The 21,176-nt window shown below is 47.0% G+C and overlaps 5 non-coding genes across 5 annotated transcripts; all 5 read left to right on the top strand.

The window, feature by feature from the left end:
• Positions 1 to 7,939: 7,939 nt before the first annotated feature.
• TRNAS-GCU (transfer RNA serine (anticodon GCU)) lies at positions 7,940 to 8,021 on the top strand. The gene has a single exon. It is a non-coding gene; the product is annotated as a tRNA-Ser (tRNA).
• Positions 8,022 to 13,500: 5,479 nt separating this feature from the next.
• On the top strand, positions 13,501 to 13,582 carry TRNAS-GCU (transfer RNA serine (anticodon GCU)). The gene has a single exon. It is a non-coding gene; the product is annotated as a tRNA-Ser (tRNA).
• A 242-nt stretch (positions 13,583 to 13,824) lies between these two features.
• On the top strand, positions 13,825 to 13,907 carry TRNAS-GCU (transfer RNA serine (anticodon GCU)). The gene has a single exon. It is a non-coding gene; the product is annotated as a tRNA-Ser (tRNA).
• A 5,425-nt stretch (positions 13,908 to 19,332) lies between these two features.
• On the top strand, positions 19,333 to 19,414 carry TRNAN-GUU (transfer RNA asparagine (anticodon GUU)). The gene has a single exon. It is a non-coding gene; the product is annotated as a tRNA-Asn (tRNA).
• Positions 19,415 to 19,655: 241 nt separating this feature from the next.
• TRNAS-GCU (transfer RNA serine (anticodon GCU)) lies at positions 19,656 to 19,737 on the top strand. The gene has a single exon. It is a non-coding gene; the product is annotated as a tRNA-Ser (tRNA).
• The last annotated feature ends 1,439 nt before the right edge of the window (positions 19,738 to 21,176 follow it).

The raw sequence follows: 21,176 nt of genomic DNA on the forward strand, positions 1-21,176 counted from the left end.
TCAAATTGCCTCTGAAGTGTCTTTCATTTTCAGTATTCACTGAAGTTGTGTGAGAAAAGCTGTACATTTTTTTTGTATACGTCATTTCTCGTGACCGATTGGGTTCATGAAGGAACACTAAACTTAAACCACTGCGATTTAATGCATTTGATAGAATCATCAGTACATATTTCCGTGTTACTAAAATGCGATGAAAGTATATAAAATTATTTTTTTCTAAATCTTTGCAAGATGTTGAAGTTCCGGTTGACTGGGCAACTGCTAAAGTGAAGCCCCTACATAGGAGTCGAAATCCCCAGTATGTAACCAACTATCACCAGATCTTATTAATTTTCACTTTATGTAAACGCCTTGAGCTTATAATAGGCATGTTTTTGAATTCCTGGATGAGCACAATATTGTAAAACGTTCACCCCACGGACTCAGGAAAAAAATTTCTACCTATACTCAGTTGGTAACTACAGTGCATGATTTCACACTAGCTATAAATTCCGAAAACCAGGTACATGGAATTTTTATGGATTTTGCAAAAGCTTTCAATACAGTCTGTCACAATAAGTTGCTGTTCATATTTGATTTAATTCTTAAAAATACTCAGCTTCTGAATTTAATTTCCACTTATCTTTCAAATCGGAAGCAATACGTCTTCTTCAACGATCATTGTTCCCATACAGTACCGGTTAATTCAAGTGCCCACAAGGCTCAGTGCTAGGTCCATTTCTATTTTTGTTATCTATCAACGATATTTCACATGGTATACCGGTAAACGTGAACTTATATGCTGATGACTGCATCCTGACTGCATCCTGCTGATGACTGCATCCAGATAGAAAACTAGACGGACCAAATCTATTTTAACGATACATTTCATAAGTCATTCGTTGGGGCGATAAGTGGCAGATGTCAGTTAATTTTAAAAAGAGCGTTCTTATGAAGTTTTCTCACGAATGTAACCTTGTTCATTTCACATATTGAACGAATAACGTTTTCTTGGAGGATATACAACGCTACAAGTACCTTGTTCTCTGGATTTCGCATAAGCTAAACTGGGCGAGATATATAAAAACTGTAATAAGCTCATGCAAATACAAACTATTTTATCTTAAACGAACTCTCAAGATTTCCACTCCACTGTTCGCCTTATTGCATTCAAGGCAATTGTTCAACCTACTCAATAGATTATGCATCAATTATTTGGTATTCTTACACTAAAACCACAATCAACAAATTGAAAATAATTATAAGAGAGCTGTTACATTTCAGAATAATGGCTAGTTTGGCAAGTTGGTACTGATTAATAATGTACTGCGCAAAAAAAAACGGATGGAAACATGAAGCAGATTGTGCAATTACTGCGTGATGACAACCCCGTTGACGTAAAGCATTGACGTAAAGGGCCTATTTTATTCTCTCCCACATAATAACATTTTTACCGCAGTGAAAGAATGCATTACGTGTCACAATGATGAACCTGCCTTCATAGGTCTAAGTGGCATGTCAGTTGAATCTTTCACAGAACTTTTCTTTATTTACCTGGGGTCCTATCTATTTCTTTCCAAGGTGAAGTGTACCGGCAAAAGAAAGGTACGGGGTCTAGGGTGGCACCGGTTTTAAGTGATATTTTGATTTTTTATTTTAATTTGATATTTTTAAGTGATATTTAAGTGATATTAAGTGATATTTAAGTGATAACAGGTTTTACAGGCCTTTGTAATAAGAGTTTTTTGTTATGTCGATGATTACATTGTTTTTTTTTTCGTTTGATAACTGTAGATATGTCGGCAGGTGTTTTAAAGAGTTTCGAGCGGTGTGGTCTTGGCCTGAAGTTCACTTCGGGATGCTTAAAGGATCAATGTATCCAATTTTTTAATCTTCAGATACAGTTCTCGCCCACTCATGTGTGTTGGTGCTGCACCCCCTATGACTGTGAAACCTGGGCTGAACTATTAATCGGGGCATTCAAAACTGGTTAAAAATGCGATTACACTCTCCTGTTTTAGCTCTGCACTGAAGAAATCCTGCACTCATTTAGTTGAAAAAAATTTTGCTGGGCAGGTCCAAAAACTGAGAGAAGCGGGCTTCCCACGGGATGTATTATAGAAGGTCTGCGGGAACTTGATTAGGAAAATAAAAACAGGTCCTGGTGTAGGTTGCAACTTGTATGAGAAGGCGATGCATAAGAAATTTGCTGTTCTTCCATATTTTCACGGTTTTACTCATCGCCTAAAAAAAGTGGCATCAAGATATGACGTCCGAGTGGTTATTTCTGCCAGGAATAAGTTATCCACTTTATGTATCAAAGTAGATAGACGAGTCGCGAATCAGATATATACCCAGAAAGATACATGCAATGTTAGTCATATTCATAATTATGTACCCTGTATCACGAGTATTCTCTACTCCGTACCTTTGTCATGCAATCGTATATACGCGGGTCAGACAGGTCGCGGTCTAAATTATTAAACTTCTCAGCGCAAAAACTTCAGAAAACTAACACAATAGACGAGGATGAGCACAGACTTTCAACTAACTTATTGCTACTGGGACGTGCATATATATGTTACAAAAAAGACAATAAGATTGCTTGCTTAAGCAGAAACAAAAAAAACACACCAAACAAAAACAAAAAACTAAAAAACAAAACACAAGACGAAAAAGTCAAAAGAGAGTGCAAGAAAACACGTGCTCACACCGGACCCTCACTTGGCGAATTTAAAATCGCCATATTTTTTTTCAGATCACGCTTTTGATGGTTTGCTGGCGCAGCTGCCTCGAGCGATTGCTGCCCCGCCGCGGTGGTCTAGTGGCTAAGGTACTCGGCTGCTGACCCGTAGGTCGCGGGTTCAAATCCCGGCTGCGGCGGCTGCATTTTCGAAGAAGGCGGAAATGTTGTAGGCCCGTGTGCTCAGATTTGAGTGCATGTTAAAGAACCCCAGGTGGCCGAAATTTCCGGAGCCCTCCACTACGGCGTCTCTCATAATCATATGGTGGTTTTGGGATGTTAAACCCCACATATCATTCAATCAATCGAGCGATTGCTGCAGCTTCGACTACAAGTCTTGTGCCTTCGTTAGGGTGGGACGCGAGAACCCTTGTCTTTTCGAACAATGGCTGGCACACACATTCGGAACAATGAGCGGCCAAAAAACAATCCCGTCCTGCACTTCTTACTTTCTGGCAATGTTCCTGAAGTCTTACATTAAGGCACCTGCCTGACTGACCTTTGTACTCAAGTCCGCAAGACAGAGGTACACCATAAACAATCCCTGTTGCACACTCAACAAACTTTTTACGGTGCTTAAGTTTGCAGCTGTTCACGATAGTTCCTATGGGACTAGTTCGGACAGATAACTGAAACAATTTATTCGGTGTGCAAAAAACCACTGACACGCCCGCTCTTTGGCCTATTTTCTTGAGTTTTTGCTAGATACTATGCAGATACGGTATCACCGCCATCCTCTTGGGAGTTGCTTCTTGTAAAGCGTCCCCATCGTTAGCTACTCTTGACTGTCTGCGCAGCTTTTTACAAACAGAAACTAGCAACGAACCGGGATAGCCCGCTGCCTTTAGACGGAGAATTTGCCAGTAGAAACTTCGCTGCACTGAGTGGAAGCAAGATTCTGTTAAAGCGTTATGTATGCATGTTTGCGTTATGTATACATGTATACATGCTTTACCAGTTTGCTGTGAGAAGACGCGTACGTAGGTTTTTAAATTTAATACTAATGTTCTCAGCTGGACACGTTTGTTGGACGTATAAGCCATGGGGGGGGGGGGGGGGAACCTCTTTTGCCGAACGCATCAAAAAGAGAGCACACCCTCCGGATGTGCTCTCTTTTTGCGTATCTGTTTAGGTTTGTTGTAGAGTATGTTCATGCTAGCGATGATGGCCCTCTTGTGTGATTTTGGGGGGAGGGGGGTTGCTAAGAAATGGCTCATCATTTGCATATATGCTCTGAATAGCGTAACTGAGTAGTTATTCTTTTTTGCAAGTGTTGAACTCTATTTAAAATGCAAAAAAATGAGATCATTCTGAGGGATTTTAGTTGCGTGTGCTTCAGAGAAGACAGGAGCAAGGGGCTGTTCACTCGTGCATGATCAAAGTGCTTGTTTTTTTGCTTTCAGAACTTGCGCAAGAGAGTGGTTTGGAAGATAGAGGAAATGAATTGCAAACTGAAAGTGCCACTAGGTATACATACTTTCAGCGCGATTGCCACTCCCTCTTAGACAGCTAGACCTTATAAAAAATGTACAGCCTGCAGCATATTAAATATTATCGCGCGAGCGACGACCGCAGGCAGTACCAGCGCCTTACAACGGCAATAATCTGCGAGACCGGCAACAGTACGCGCAGGCGCACAAAGGAGCGCTAGCGCAAGTGTCGTCTGCCACGCTGTTACTTTCAGGACGATGCACGCCCTACCGTAATGCCCGTATTAGTCTCCTTAGAAAAAAAAAGGAAAACAAAAGCGGTGCGAAGAAAGCCATGCACGCAGCTTAAATCATGAGCTACCGATTCATGTTCTCTTGATCTTTCCTGTGATTACAGTCAAAGAAACTGCTCAAGGTTGATGCGCAGAAAAATTTGAATAAAAAGGTAATAAAAAGTAATAAACTACAAAATACATTACTTTACCACACGGTCGTTCTCGCCCCGCCACGGTAGTCTAGTGGCTAAGGTACTCGGCTGCTGACATGCAGGTCGAGGGACCGAATCCCGGCTGCGGCGGCTGCATTTCCGATGGAGGTGGAAATGTTGTAGGCCTGTGTGCTCAGATTTGGCTGCACGTTAAAGAACCCCAGCTGGTCGAAATTTCCGGAGCCCTCCTCTACGGCGTCTCTCATAATCATGTGGTGGCTTTGGGACGTTAAACCACACAAATCAATCAATCACGGTCTTTCTCAGTTTATTACACCTAAAGAAGGTGCTAGTATTGACGCCTGCTGTTCAATGTGAACGGATGCTGTTCAACGCGAACGTGGAAATAAAGAAAGCAAAACATTCGTGACCTTTCTATCTGCTACTTCGCGCACTGAGAAAGGGAGTGTTTAATACTGAAAGGAGCAGCCTGGCAGACGACGCTTGCGCTAGCGCAGCTTCGTGCGTGTGCACCTACTGCTGCCAGTCGCGCAGATTATCGCCGTTGTAAGGCGCTGATACTGCGTGCGGTCGACGGTCGCGATATATTACAGCGAAAGCTGTTATGACATCACGATTGATTGATATGTGGGGTTTAACGTCCCAAAACCACCATATGATTATGAGAGACGCCGTAGTGGAGGGCTCCGGAAATTTCGACCACCTGGGGTTCTTTAACGTGTGTTATGACATCACAATTCAGGTCACACGCAGTTGTCCGCCGCCGCCGCCACCGCCTGTGTCCGTAACCACATCGCGCGAAATTAGAAAAAAAAAACCTAGCACAAGAGTCACAGTGGGGCTTGAAACCCGGGTCCGCTGGGTGATAGCCCAGTATTCTACCACTGAGCTACGCTGGTGCTCGTGACTTGTTGGCAGACATGCCTTAGGCAGGCTTGATGTCGGGAAAGCAATAGCGGTAATACGACTTATAAAGCATTTTAAAACAGCGAAAAAACAACCAGTCGTTGCACAATGCGAATAGCTTAACGAGTGGGCCATCCAATGCTCCAACCCATTACAAAAGCTTGTTCTTGTTTCGCTAATAACGGTGGCACATACACACTTCAGCCATAATTCGTCATCGTCGTCAGTAACTGCAGGAACAATTGGCACGAAATTACTTGCAACTTTTTTTGGATATTAAGCTTCTGAGAAGAATGTCGAAAAATACATAGCAAATGCCAGCCTATACTACCCAAAAGTTTATTAATAATGCCCTAGTGGGTATCAAGCAAGTGTGCTTGCAGTAGTTACCGAGTGAGTGTTTCGAAAAGGCTCTGAAAGACAACTCTTCTAGCTTTCGCTGTGACTGGGCTGCGCCTTCCGCGCAGGCCTGGCTCTTCTTTTATTAAAATTGCTGGAGGCTGTGCTCGTAACAATATGCAATAGTTACGAGCTTAAACTTGTAGCTTTCAGTGACCACAGTGCCATTATCTTATTTTTTTCTCTCTGGGAGGGAACAAGAAAAGACCAGCATTTTCGTGGAAAATGTGGAAGCTGTACAAGTTACTTAGCGAAGAAGTGCTTGTGAATTTAGTAAAAATACTTCTTGAAAAAGCGCGCTTATCCCCCACCGCAGTAGTCTATAGTGGCTAAGGTACTCGGCAGCTGACCTGCAGGTCGTGGTAATGAATCCCGGCTGCGGCGGCTGCATTTTCGATGGAGGCGAAAATGCTGTAGGCCCGCGGGCTCATATTTTGGCACACGTTAAAGAACTCCAGGTTGTTGAAATTTGTGGAGCCCTTCACTACAGCGTCTCTCATAATCATATGGTGGTTTTGGGACATTAAACCCCACATATCAATCGAAAACCGCACTCATCCGAGGCGGGGCGAATCGTCGCAGCATGTGAACAGTTTAAGGAAGAAGTTAAACCTGCTGCCATTCAAAGATCTTGCATGTTGCGCTAATATGAAAAAGACAGCAAAATGACTTACAGTGCCAAGTGGAATTCTTGCTGTCACTTGAAAGCAGGCGGCCATGCACTTCAACGGAAAAGATAATAGATGCGGATAACCTTCTCGAGATGATTGACACCAAAAAATACAGGGGAGCAGCCATACGTGCACGCGCAGAACACCTTTGACAAGGGCAAACGCCGACAAAACGCTTTTTGAGCTACCAAGAGCACTACGCCTCGCGTAAAGAAATGAAACATGATAAATTGGAGAAGTGATTGTCGATTTGATTGATGTGTGGGGTTTAACGTCCCAAAACTACCATATGATTAAGAGAGACGCCGTAGTGGAGGGCTCCGGAAATTTCGACCACCTGGGGTTCTTTAACGTGCACCCAAATCTGAGCACACGGGCCAACAACATTTCCGCCTCCATCGGAAATGCAGCTGTCGAAGCCGGGATACGAACCCTGAAGTGATTGTCACGGACAAACTTTATAATAATATGATAAAAGACTGCTGGGGTGCAGCAGTAACAGAGAAGAAGCCTTGGAACGCGAGTTTTTCTTAATAATGCCGATATTAGATAAGGAGACCGCGGAAAGCCTTAAAGAGCACATTTTAATGCGGAAAATAGAAAGGGCTATTTATGAATTAGGTGAAGCAAAACAACCGGCGTGGGTGGACTATGGATGCAGCCTTTTACGAAGCACTCAAAGATGAGCTGTCAGAGGCCCTGTTACGTCTTGTAGCGTGGGCTTACGAGGTAAAGGAAATGCAGCCGTGCTTTCGAAGGTATACCTATACCCAAATGTGAAGATTCAGTGAAACTTTTGTCAGTAAACGCTTATCGTTCCATAAGCCTAACTAACAGTGATTATAAGGTTTTTATGAAAGGGCTTGTCAAGAGACAGCAAAGTGTTATACAGTCAATTATAGGACCACAGCAAACACGCGAAATCAAGGGCCGAACAATCGAAACCAACATATACACAGCAAGGATCGTCCTTGAGTGTTGCGATGCATGGGGCAGTCATATAGCGATGTTGCTACTAGGCCTGGGAAAGGCTTTTGACTATGTTATGCATGCCGTACTTTTTTTCAATATTCAGCCATGTAAATGTTGGAAGCATTATTCTAGAAGGTGTGAAGATGTCGAATAGTATTTGTTTTGCTAGCATTGTAATAAACATGAAAGTCATTGAGAACTTTTCAAGTTGCGAGAAGTTGCCGACGAGAAGAGGAGGCCGAGAGGTTAAGGTGATTAAATTCTTATCCATTGGGCACTGCCCGCGTGAGTTCGGGACCCAACCTCGTCGAGTCGCATAACTGTTTTTTCGTTCTCCCAGTGATTGCTCTACAACCCTAGTGTGTAAGCTGCATTAATGGCGTGGAAGGCGGACGAGGTGGCCGATAGGTTAAGGCGATGGACTGCTAATCCATTGGGCTCTGCCCGCGTGGGTTCAAATCCCATCCTCGTCGAGTCGCGTAACTTTTTTTGTTCTCGCAGTGATCGGTCTACGACACTAGTAAGTAAGCTGCACGAATGGCGCGGAAGGCGGACGAGGTGGCCGAGAGGTGATTCCACTTCCGGCCGCGATAGCGAGCGGTCGCGTTTGGAATGGGCTCTGTCAGAGCGGTGTCAGCGGCCGTTTCTTGCCGTGGAAACGGTGTTAGCTGCCTCGGATAACGAGTATTGCATTGTTCTGCCTAGTCTGCCTTCAGGACGTCTGGTTTTGAATACTGTTTTCGTGCAATTGGATGTGAGGACACGGCCTTACCGTGTAGAAGACTTCAGGGATACGCCGAGTGATTTGAAACTGCTCTCCGAGGTTACGGCCTTGGGGGCGTATCAAATGAATTACGTTTGGGCCGTCACGTTCAAATGTGCCGAAGGCGCGAAGAAGCTGCTGGAAAAAGCGGAAGTGAAAGTGAAGGGCCAGCGTTGCGTCCTCAACGATCCATTCAACCAGGAGCTTCGTTTGAAGCTGCACTGGCTCTTGCCTACCGTTCCGGACGACGAGGTGCGAGCGGCCTTCCTGAACTATGGCAGAGTGACGGAAATTGTCAGGGAACGATGGAAGGTCAGTGGTGTGGCTGAAAAGGCGTCAACGACACAAAAAGTGCCGCCATATTCACGAAGTGAATGATGATGAGTGGGCGAAGCTCTGGAGGAAAACCTGGTAAACCATGAATCTTCCGTACATTTTGCCTACTCGATTTTATTACAATGCTCCCCCTAGCGTACGTCGCCGCACTAAATCGGACGATTGCCTTCCACCAATGACACGTGCTATATGTGACATCATTCCTATTTTATAACATCTCGCATCTTTCATCATCAACTACAAGTACCGCCGTCTAGTTTATAACATCTTGCATCTTTTCATCATCAGCTACAGGTCCCGCCATCTAGTGAGCACTGAAAGAACTAAACGAGAGGTGGGTACATGCAGGAGACGGTGCCGCCATCTAGTGAATACTGCAAGAACTAAACGAGAGGAGGCGACATACGGGAGACGGTACCGCCATCTAGTGGACACTGCAAGAACTAAACGAAAGGTGGCTACATACAGGGGACGCACAGCCCACGCCTTAAGGAGCTTCGCCCCTAAAATGTGACGATGACACTTAAGGCGGCAGTCAAGCCAGAACATTTGCCCCATCACATAAGGATTGCTGGTGAGTTGGCTCTTGTGGTGGTGCCGGGAAGGGCACCGCTATGCCTTCGTTGCCAGTGCACCGGACACATTCGTATGGACTGTAAGGTACCACGCTGCACGTTGTGTCGTCGCTTTGGACACAAGTCGGAATGCGCGCGTACATACGCCAGTGTTGCAGGACCCGTGTCAAGCGACGACACTTCGGAGCTCCTAATTGATGAAGCAGATTCCGAGGCAGCAGCGAGAGCGGAGACAAAGTGCCACGACGGACAGTGTGCCAGCTGAGCGAATCTTGGGCGACATTGCTCACATAATTTCGACGAACCTCAAAGCCGAAGATACAATGTTGGTGAAAAATGATTCCTCGGAAGCACTGCAGACGCAGGAAGACAAAAGCAACGTGACCGAGGTGGTCAGCAGTGGAGGCAACGGACAATTACAAGGAGTGCACCACGACGAATAAGCGATCACACGAAGGCACCGAGGGAGAGAGTGAATCTACTGACCCAAGTGTCCCGGTGAACCTCCAGCAAAAGCAGCCCCTGTACGTCGGCCGATAGTGCGGCCACGGCCGAACATCCCCCAGCATCGGAGGCCGATAGCGACGACGATGCCGCCGCCACCGCCACCGGTCATGTAGCAGTAAGCTGTGGAAGCCCCGATCTACGTTTCGGGCCCCGGTTCATGTGTCGACAAGAGCATAAGCCTATACTCTGGGTCTCCATTATAAATTATTCCAATGGCACTGCCAGACAAACCCTTGCGGTTTGCTACAATCAATGTTCGAGGGCTTGCGGCGAGGAGAAAACGACAGTTGTATAGACTGGTGATCGAACATAATTTATACATCATTGCCATACAAGAAACCAAAATTGGAAGTGATGATGAGACCAAGAGTATGGTGCTACCTTTCATGTCAATGTGCTACGCGTGTGTGAGTCACGCCATAGGACGATCCGTGGGGTGCGTTCTTTTTGTGCGCCAACACCCGGGCCTTGAAGTGAAGGGTGTGAGGTCAGACTTGGCGGGGCGCATGGTTTTGTGTGATTTTCGTTATGGTTCAGTTGAATGGCGAGTGATATGCCTTTATGCTCCTAATTTTCTCGACGAACGAATACATTTCTTCGAGAGTGTCAGAAATTACTGCAACGTCGAAAGGAACCTGGTACTGATGGGGGCTTCAATTCTGTACAAGCAGCGCGTCATAAATCAAGTGGTACAGCGTATAGAGACGCCAACATGGCTGAGCTTCGCGAAAGAATTGATGAATACGGGCTTGAGGACGTGGCAGAATGCTTAGATTAAGACCGCATTGTGCGTTTCACGCATTTCTAAGGAGCCAGCCACGCCCGACTGGACAGAGTGTACGTTCCGGCTCAATTGATAGCACTTGCGCAAGAATATCGTGTGCAGTCGGTGTCATTTAGTGACCACTGTCTAGTCATGTTTGACGTTAATAACAAAGTGAAAAACCGAATTAAGTTTGCCAGGGAATTGCGGAAACTTAATGCTAAAATTTTGGAGGATGGTGTTTTCTGTGAGAAAGTGTTAGCCCTGCTCGACGAGGTAAAGAACCAGCCAAACACAACAATATGTGAAAGATGGGAAACATTTAAGCAAACAGCTAAATTGAAGGCACTTGAAGAAGCCAGCGCTTTAAAGCACAAAAAGAATAAGTACGACTAAAACCTGCGGCAAAGCTTGCAAATGCTAACATATGAAGAAAGCCTATCGCCTGGGACGTTCAAAGACGACATTTACACGCTGAAGCAAAAACTTAAGCGGACAGATATCGAACGCTATCGGGGGGCGTTGGTGCGAGCTAGAGTAGAAGCAACGATAATAGGCGAGGCGCCAACTAAAAGAGCCCTCGCAAAGGAAAGAAAGTGGGCCTGCAGGAACGAGGTTTACGAAGTTGAACAAGACGGGATTATCTTAAATGAACAGAGTGGCATTGAACACGTGTTCACAACGTTCTACGGAAAGCTGTTCGCGCGTTGCCCGGTGGACGCGGAGGGTTTTGAGACGGAAGTCATGCCTTTAGAGCCAAGGATTGATGATAGCTTAAAGTAAATGTTAGAGCGCCGTATTACGGCCGATGAGATTGCGGTGGCGATAGACGATTTGAAACGTGGGAAATCTCCCGGGCCCGACGGGGTAGGAGCCAATTTTTACAAGGCGTTCAACTACCGAGTTAGCCTCTATACTGGCTGCAATTTCAGACGATGCATATGAGCGCAAATGACTACCACTTTCATTCCTGTCCACGCACACAATTCTTATCCCGGAAACAGAGGATCGCGACACATTAAAGCGGGTAACAGCATATCGCCCTATCAGCTTAGCGAACGTCGACTATAAAATATTCATGAAAGTGTTGGCTAAAAGACTGCAGACAGTGGTGAAGGATATAGTTGGACCACACCAGACGTGCGGTATCAAGGAACGGACCATTTTCACGAACATTCATATGGCGAGAAGCATACTCGAGTGTTGTGACGTATTGTGCAAGAATGTCGCAATTCTCCAGTTGGATCTGGAAAAGACGTTTGACCGGTTACCGCACGACATACTATTTGCCATTCTGGAGTACGTGAACGTAGCGCCTGTTATTATGGAAGGTGTCGCAATGGCGTACAGGGGTTGCACGACAAAACTGATAATAAATAAGTCAGTAGGAGAGCTTATCGAAGTGCAGCGGTCGGTGCGCCAGGGATGCCCACTATCGCCGTTACTTTTCGCTTTATATATCGAGTCTTGTGCCTCAGCGTAATACGGGCTAACTGTATCAATGGCTTTAAAATGCAGCAAGCGGAGGTAAAACTACTCGCTTATGCGGACGACATCGCGGTGTTTTATGGGGACCACGCCAGTATCATGAAAACTGTGGAAATCGTGAAGCGTTATTGTGTTACTAGTGGCAGTGCAGTTAACTGGGGCAAGAGCCTCGGAATCTGGCATGGAGCTTGGACAATGACACCAAGTACCTTTGCCAACATGCAATGAATGTCCACTCCCACGAAATACCTAGGCGCCCCTTTAGAGTTTTGCCGTGACAGTGAACCATACTGGCTGAACCAAGTTGCGGAAATGCGCGCAAAGACTGAGAGGACAAAAGGCTCGGAATTGTCTATGTTTGCACGTACCATGGTGTGTAGTGTGTTTTTCATTACCAAACTGTGGTATGTGTTGAGTGTTTTACACTGCTTACGCATTAACATACAAAAGCTCCACAGAATTCGGGCTGTTTTTGTTTGGGGATAGGTTTGGGAGAGGACGAGCCGCACCAACTTGTTCAGACGTGTACGTGATGGAGGTCTTGGCCTGTCGCACTTATTTCCGAGGCAAATAGTGAACCGGTTCTGCTTCCTTAGGGATGTGAAGGACCATTTTTTGCGCACTGTATTACAGCTCAGACTTAGCAAACTTGTGCCGGACTCTGTGGTATCCACCGAATGTATTGAAGGCTCGGTTTTCGGTTTTTTGAAAGGGGTTTTGATGGCTTATAAGTTCTTGCGTGCTCGATTCTCATGCAAATATCTGGCGGGAGTGAAACGAAGGAAGCCATACAAAGATCTTGTGGAGATACTACTCCCCATGCCTTTGTATCGCACAATATATAGTGCCAATTCTGGAAGTGATGTCCTGAAGCGTGTCAAACATATGTATGTAGCTCCAGGAGCCATGTCCTTTTTCTTCAGATTGCACACCGGGACAGTAGAGGTAAAAACATGGCTACAGGAAAAAGAAATGTATGTACCATGGGGTGTGCACTGTTTCTTATGTAGAAAGCCTGAAACCATTGAGCACGTCTTCTTAGAATGCTGGGAAGGCGTGTTCCTCTGGGATATATTACAAAGAACGCTAAAAAAAGACCTCCCTTTAGACCCACAAGGAATTCGTTTCCTAACTGTGGACAATGAAGAAGGTGTCCCGTTTGACGCTGTCATGCTACTGGGTTCGCACTGCATATGGAAGGCCTGCATGGCCGCACGACATGTCGATATAGATGCAAGATCAGATGTAGATGCAAGATCGGCACACGAGTACTTCCGCGAATCAGTGGGCAGGTTCCTGGAAGCACATAAATCTTTAGATCCGATACCTGAATGGGTATCGAGGATCGAGCCACTCATGAACATGAGACGATTTTAGTCATCAGACGCCAGCCAAAGTTTGGTTGCTCCTTTTATCTATGCCCATTTATGTATCTATGTCGTATGTGCCTTGCATTATTACTTTTGATCCCTGACTGTATTTGTGTTTCTATGTGTACGTCTAAGCAGGCAATAAAAAAAGACGAGGTGGCCGAGTGGTTAAGGCTATGGACTGCTAATCCATTGGACTCTGCCCGCGTGGGTTCAAATCCCATCCTCGTTGAGTCGTGTAACTTTTCTTTTTATTCTCCCAGTGATCGGTCTACGACACTAGTGTGTAAGCTGCACGAATGGCCTGCAAGGCGGACGAGGTGGCCGAGAGGTTGAGGCGATGGACTGCTAATCCATTAGGCTCTGCCCGCGTGGGTTTGAATTCCATCCTCGTCGAGTCGCGTAGGTTTTTTGTTGTCCCAGTGATCGGTCTACGACATTAGCGTGTAAGCTGCACGAATGGCCTGCAAGGCGCGCAAGGTGGCCGAGAGGTCAAGGCGATGGACTGCTATTCCATTGGGCTCTGCCCGCGTGGGTTCGAATCCCATCCTCGTTGAGTCGCATAGCTTTTCTTCTTCTTCTCCAAGTGACCGGTCTACGACACTTGTGTGTAAGCTGCACGAATGGCCTGCAAGGAGGACGAGGTGGCCATGAGGTCAAGCGATGGACTGCTAATCCTTTGGACTCTGTCCGCTTGGGTTCGAATCCCATCCTCGTCGAGTCGCGCAGCCTTTTTTTTGTTCTCCAAGTGATCGGTCTACGACACTTGTGTGTAAGCTGCACGAATGGCCTGCAAGGAGGACGAGGTGGCCATGAGGTTAAGGCGATGGACTGCTAATCCTTTGGGATCTGCCCGCGTGGGTTCGAATCCCATCCTCGTCGAGTCGCGTAACTTTTTTTGTTCTCCCAGCGATCGGTCTACGACACTAGTGTGTAAGCTGCACGAATGGCTTGCAAGGTGGACGAGGTGGCCGACATTCCACTTCCGGCTTTCGAGCGATACGGTCGCGGAATGTTTGGCTCGGACGGAGCGGCTTCAGCGGCCCGAACTGGCCGCGGTAACAGGGTTTTTGCGCCTAGCGCCGACGATTATCAGGTGATTCTGCCCAATCTGCCTTCCGGACTGTCGCTGCGAATACCGTTTTCATGCATGGTGATCCGAGAGCCCTGCCTTACCACGTCGAAAATTACCGGGCCACTTTGGCCAAGCTTGGTGCGCTCGCCGACATTTTGGCGTTGGGGGCGTATCAAATGAACCACTTATGGGCTGTGACACTGGCGAGTGTTGAGGCTGCTCGGAAGTGGCTCTCCACTATCGATGTGAAGGTAAAGGATCGCCCATGTTCTTATTGACCCAAATAACCGCGATGTTCGCTTGAAGCTTCACTGGTTGCTGCACGGCGTGACCGATGAAGACGTGCGTGTTGCCTTCACTCCTTATGGGAAAATATTCGAAGTGAAGCGGGAGAAGTGGAGAGCACCGGGCATCACTGAAAAGGGCTCAACGACGCGGTTTGTGGGACGAAAGCTGCACTCCGACGTCAAGGTGGATCACATTCCGCACCAGCTCAAGATTGCCGGAGAGTTGACTCTCGTTGTCGTTCCGGGCCGTGCACCGTTGTGCCTACGGTGCAAGAGTACCGGTCACATACGTCGCGACTGCCGAGTACCCCGCTGCAGTCGTTGTCGCCGCTTCGGCCACGAAGACGACGACTGCGCGAAGACATATGCGAGCGTGACCGGACCAGCGCAGGAAAGTGACGCACTGGAGCACCTCATGGACGAAGAAGACTCGGAAGAAACAGCAGGAGTTAACCCAGACTCTGCTGTGGAAGATGGGTCGTCATGCTGTCAAGAAGAGGGCGTGTGTGAAGCACTAGGTAAGCCCAACGCCGGGCTTCCATACGAAGGCGTAGGAGAAAGCAGTGAAAAGGTGGATGCAAGCCGCACCGGCGACACGTTTCTTGGCTTAGCAGACGAGACCCCCTCCGAGGCGGAACCGATGAGTGGGATTGAAAGCGACAGTGGCACTGTGACGGGTAAGCGTCCCCGTGACGCAGAGAAAAAATAGAAGGGCACCACTGCTGCCACGCCGGATGAACCACCCGCCAAAACGACTCCCGCTCGGCGGCCTCTCCTTCGGCCATGGCCAAACATTTTGACGGAGCGCAAGACGGCGGAAACGCCGCCTTCGCCACCTTAAGGACTGTACTGGGACAAGGCGTTCAGGAAGGAATTGCAGTTGTAAGGCAAGCGCCATGCCCCTGGGTTTTTCGCAGCCTTACAATGGTGCAAATAGAACATTCAATCCGTGAGGCCACTTTAAATGTGCGTGGCCTGACCTCACGGAGAAAACAATGTCAGCTTTATCGACTAGTAAGTGACCTTGACCTTGACATCCTGGCAGTCCAAGAGACTAAAGTTCATGGAGACGATGAAACTGGGGGCATGGTGCGCCAATTCTTGCCGTGGTATTTGGCTATAGTTAGCTATGCCATAGGGACTTCTTCTGGCTGCGTGTTGTTCGTTAGAGAGAGTCTGGGCGCCAAAAATAGAAGCCTTAACGTCATGTTTGTCTAGTCGGCTCATTGTTTGTGATCTTTTGTTTTCATGTTTGGAATGGCGCGTAATATGTTTGTACGCACTGACAGTCACCGACGAACGACGCATATTTTTCGAACTAAAGCAGTATGCCCAATGTAATGGGCTCCTTATCATTATTGGCGATTTCAACTGCGTCCTTTAAGTCAAAGACAAAACTAGCGAACGACATTACAGGGATGCAAGTACCGCTGTCTTAAGCGATACAGTAAGAGAACATGGTTTGAAGGATGTGGCTGAATGTCTCGGTGGTGGCAGGACTATGCAGTACACCCACTTTCAGGCAACCAGCCACGTCCGAATAGATAGGGCGTACGTGAGTGTTGAATTGGTACCGCTTTGCAAGGCATACCGTGTTAACGCCGTTTCATTTAGTGACCACTGCTTGGTTAGCTTTGTAGTAGCTAGCACGAAAGAAACAAAAAGGGCCTTCGAGTGGCCACTATGGAAATTGAATTCGAATCTGCTGAGTGATGAAAAATGTATGGCGGAAGTAATGACGGAAGTTGAAGAAATGAAAGTTCGAAAAAAAAGACGTTTAGAGAAAAATGGGAGAACTTCAAGCAGGTCGTTAAATTGAAGGCTTTGGAGCGCTCGAGCGCTATAAGCAGAGAAAAAGGAGCAGAAGAAAAGCACATGCTCAGAAACCTGGAAAAATTGCTCCTCGAAGAATGTAGGATGCCCGGCATGTTTATTGAAGATATTCGCGCATTGAAATGTAAAATTGAACGGTTCCATATCAAAAGATACCGCGGTGCTATGGTTCGGGCAAGAGCCGAGTGCCTGATAATGGCAGAAGCACCGTCAAAAAGGGCGTTGGGCTCAGAAAAGTGGCATGCGCGACGTAATCAGATAACAGAAATTGAACACGAGAGTGAAGTCAGCGATGTCACAGATGTTATCGAGCGTGCTTTCTTTGAGCACTTCAATGGTTTATTCGCCGCCAGCTCAGTTGATGTCGATCGCTTTAAAAAAGAGTTTTTAACGCTGATGGCAAAGCTTGACAATAATACAAACGAAATATTGGAGGAACCCATTTCGGAAGAGGAAGTTAACAGTGCTATTGAAAGAATGCATCCGGGGAAATCGCCTGGCCCTGATGGTCTGCCTTCCGCCTTTTATAAGTGTTTCAAGTTAGAAATAACACCAGTCTTAGCTGACGTTTATAATGAGGCATTCGAGCTGAAAATATTACCCCCGTCCTTTCATCCTCTCACACTGTTCTTATACCAAAATCGGAAGACCCCGTTGCACTGCGCAGAGTAACTTCTTACCGCCCAATCTGCCTCACTAATGGAGATTACAAGATATTCATGAAAATCCCAGCTAAAAGATTGCAAACAGTCATTACGGAGCTAGTGGGGCCGTATCAGACGTTCGGCATTAAAGGTTGAACTATCCTCACTAATAAACACGCAGCATGGAGCATCCTCGAATGTTGCGACGCTATTGGTGCGCGAGTGGCAATGCTGCAAATCGACCTCGAGAAGGCTTTCCACATGGTGCCTCATGAAATTCTGCTGTGCATCCTAGATTATGTGAATTTAGGAAAAATAATCAAAGAGGGGGTTGCCATGGCGTACCGAGACTGCTCAACGCGGCTGATCGTTAACAAGGTGGTGGGGAAGCGCATCCCAGTCAAGCGTTCGGTCCGTCAGGGTTGTCCTCTCTCACCACTATTGTTTTGTTTGTACATAGAATCCTTTTGTTTGAGTGTCATAGAGAATGACTGTGTCCGTGGGTTTAAGCTGCTTGAGGTTGAAGTCTGGCTGTTGGCTTATGCGGACGATATTGCCATTTTTTGCGCGGACTCGACAGCATAGCAGATGCTGTCAAACGTGTTACTAACTTCTGTGCTGCAAGTGGCAGCGCTGTAAACTGGGGAAAATGCCTTGGCTTTTGGCACGGTGACTGGGCAGAAACCCCAGGCAGTTTTGCCAGCATGAGGTTTGTTACGACACCGGTGAAATACTTGGGTGCCCCCTCGAATGCTTCAAAGACAGCGATTCGTACTGGAGGAACCAAGTGGATAACCTGCGGGAAAGAGTGAACAAGTGGAATGGCTGGAATTGGTCTGTTTTCTAAAGCCACAATTTGCAACATATTCTTAGTGAGTAAAATTTGGTATACCTTACAAGTCTTACATTGTTCAAGGGTAAACATCCAAAAATTTCACCATGTGTTCGCTGTCTTCGCGTGGGAGTCGCCTTGGCAAAGATGAGTCGGACCAATTTATTTCTTCAAGTGCGAAATGGAGGACTGGGCTTGTCGCATTTGTTTTTCAGACAGGTAGTCAATCGATTTTGTTTCCTTAGAGACGTCAACAACCCATTCCTTCGCACTGTCTGTCAACTTCGCCTGGGGCAACACTTCCCTAAAATGGTTGTCTAAACCTGCAGCGTACCCGGTGGCGTTTATGGCTTTCTCCGCGAAGTTGTGCTTTCTTGTAAATTTCTGTCAGTGTGGTTTTCACTTGAATACTTGAGTCAAGTCCGACGTGAAACGTTTACAAGGACCTAAGTGATGTGTTTTCACCAGTGCCTTTGTATCGGTCCCTTTACAATGTATGCCATGGCCACACTGTACTAAAGTGCGTCAAGGCGATGAAAATACCGCCAGGTGCTAAGAATTTCTTTTTTAAATTACATACCGGTACGCTGACCGTCAAAACCTGGATGGCTGCAAAGGGGTTTTACGTTCCTTGGGGCACGAGTTGCATATTATGCAGAAAGGAGGAGACAATTGAGCATGTATTTTTTGTATTTCTGTATGTATTCCAAAAAAAGACAGGATGCTGTCTTTCTTTGGGACGTGCTTCAGCGCACGATTAAAAAAGACTTCCCCCTTGATGCACATGGCATTCGCTATTTGCAAATACAAAGTGACCGCGGTACCCCATATGATATGATAATGCTTATGGCTCTTCATAACATATGGAAATCCAGGATGGCAGCCATGCACTTTGATGTAGATGCACGAGCGCCCACCCAGTACTTCAAAGAATATATAAGAAGTTTTGTGGATGAACAAAAGTTGCAGCAATTAAACTCAGAGTGGTTGCCGCGTGTCGAATTACTATCGAGGATAAAAATATTTTAACAGATGCGTGGTCACAACATTTGAGCTACGGTTTTCACAATGTTTTCGATTGTGTTGTGTAATTATCTGTCAATATGTGTATTGTTTACGTGAGCCAAAGACAGGCAATAAGGAAAAAAAAGACGAAGTGACCAAGAGGTTAAGGCGATGGACTGCTAATCCATTGGGCTCTACCTGCGTGGGTTCAAATCCCATCCTCGTCGAGTCGCGAAACTTTTTTTGTTCTCCCACTGATCGGTCTACGACACTAGTGTGTAAGCTGCACGAATGGCTTGCAAGACGGACGAGGTGGCCGAGAGGTCAAGGCGATAGAATGTTAATCCATTGGGTTCTGCCCGCGTGGGTTTGAATCCCATCCTCGTCGAGTCGCGTAGGTTTTTTCGTTGTCCCAGTGATCGGTCTACGACACTAGCGTGTAAGCTGCACGAATGGCCCGCAAGGCGCACAAGGTGGCCCAGAGGTCAAGGCGGTGGACTGCTAATCCATTGAACTCTGCCCGCGTGGGTTCAAATCCCATCGTCGTCGAGTCGCGTAACTGTTTTTTTGTTCGACCAGTGATCGGTCTACGACACTAGTGTTTAAGCTGCATGAATGCCGGCAAGGCGGACCAGGTGGCCGAGAGGTTAAGGCGATGGACTGCTAATCCATTGGGCTATGCCCACGTGGGTTCGAGTCCCATCCTCGTCGAGTCGCGTAACTTCTTTTTTGTTCTCCCAGTGATCAGTCTACGACACTAGTGTGTAAGCTGCACGAATGGCTTGCAAGACAGACGAGGTGGCCGAGAGGGGCATTCCACTTCCGGACGCCGAAGCGAACGGACGTGTGATGGCAAGCTCCAGTGGAGCGGCATCAGCAGCCTGTTTGGGCCGCGCAAACAAGTCTTTTGAAGATGGCAAGAATTATGAAGTTGTGTTGCCAACCCTTCCTACAGGACGTATTGTTTTAAATACGGTTTTTTTGCACGCAGACGTACAAGCCCGACCTTGTCGAGTGGAAGATTTCCGTGACACTTTTGCCAGCCTGCGACTGCTGCCCGAAGTGGTTGCTTTGGGGGGTATAGGATGAGCCACGTGTGGGCGGTGACGTTCAAGAGGACACTGTCAAGACGATTCTTTCGCAAGGCGATATCAAGGTAAAAAATTGTCGCTGTCTTGTCATTGATCCGGCAAACCAGGATGTGCGTATGAAAGTGCACTGGCTACTACACAATGTTCTCGATGAGGATGTGCGATGCGCTTTCGAGCCGTACAGCCAAGTGGTTGATGTCAGCAGAGAGCGGTGGCGTGTAAACAGCATCAGTGAGAAAGGCTCCACTACCCGTATTGTGACACTTCGGTTGAAAGTGGGCGTCAAAATTGATGACCTGCCTCACCAAGTGAATGTAAGCGGTGAGCAAGCTTTGGTGGTTGTTCCGGGCAGAGTGCCAGTGTGCTTACGCTGTCGAGCAAAGGGGCACATACGGCGAGATTGCCGTGTGCCACGCTGTCGTGCCTGCCGAAGATTTGGCCACGAGGAGAACGACTGCACGTTGTCTTATGCCAGTGTCACCGGACACGCCAGTGGACACGACCTCGCAAAGCTGTTAATGGACGAGCATGAAGCTGTAGAGGCAGCAAGAGCGACTGCGAGGAAAGAACAGGTGACCCCAGTATTCGTGAAACTGAGCAGGCATAGTAAGATGGACAATGAAAATGTTGAGAGCAAGGCATTCGAACTAGAGCCAGAGAAACCGAAAACAACAGACAAGCCAGAACAGCACCTGCCGACTGTGAAGGCTCCCAGCGACGCAGACACACTGCAAGACGACATGGAAGTCAGCGACGGCGCAGGCAGTGGACTAGCTAGAAAGCGACCAAGAGACATTGTTGGTGAAGACTTGTCTACCTCCGAAGACGTTGGTCGAGAAGAACCACCAGCAAAAACCACAGGAATGAGGTGACCAACGTTGAAGCCATGGCTTAACTTCCAGACTAATCCATGAGAGGAGGCCAAGCAGCCTTCGCAAAAGCTTCCAGGGACTTGAGTTTTTTGTGCTTTTTTCCGGATGGAAAGTAACCCGTAAGTGAGTGGAGTTCGCACACCATGCCTCTGTAAAAGCTGGACCGATTGCCGCAAAATTTGCAGTA

Source organism: Rhipicephalus microplus, chromosome X (assembly GCF_043290135.1).
Source record: "Rhipicephalus microplus isolate Deutch F79 chromosome X, USDA_Rmic, whole genome shotgun sequence".
Taxonomy (NCBI): domain Eukaryota; kingdom Metazoa; phylum Arthropoda; class Arachnida; order Ixodida; family Ixodidae; genus Rhipicephalus; species Rhipicephalus microplus.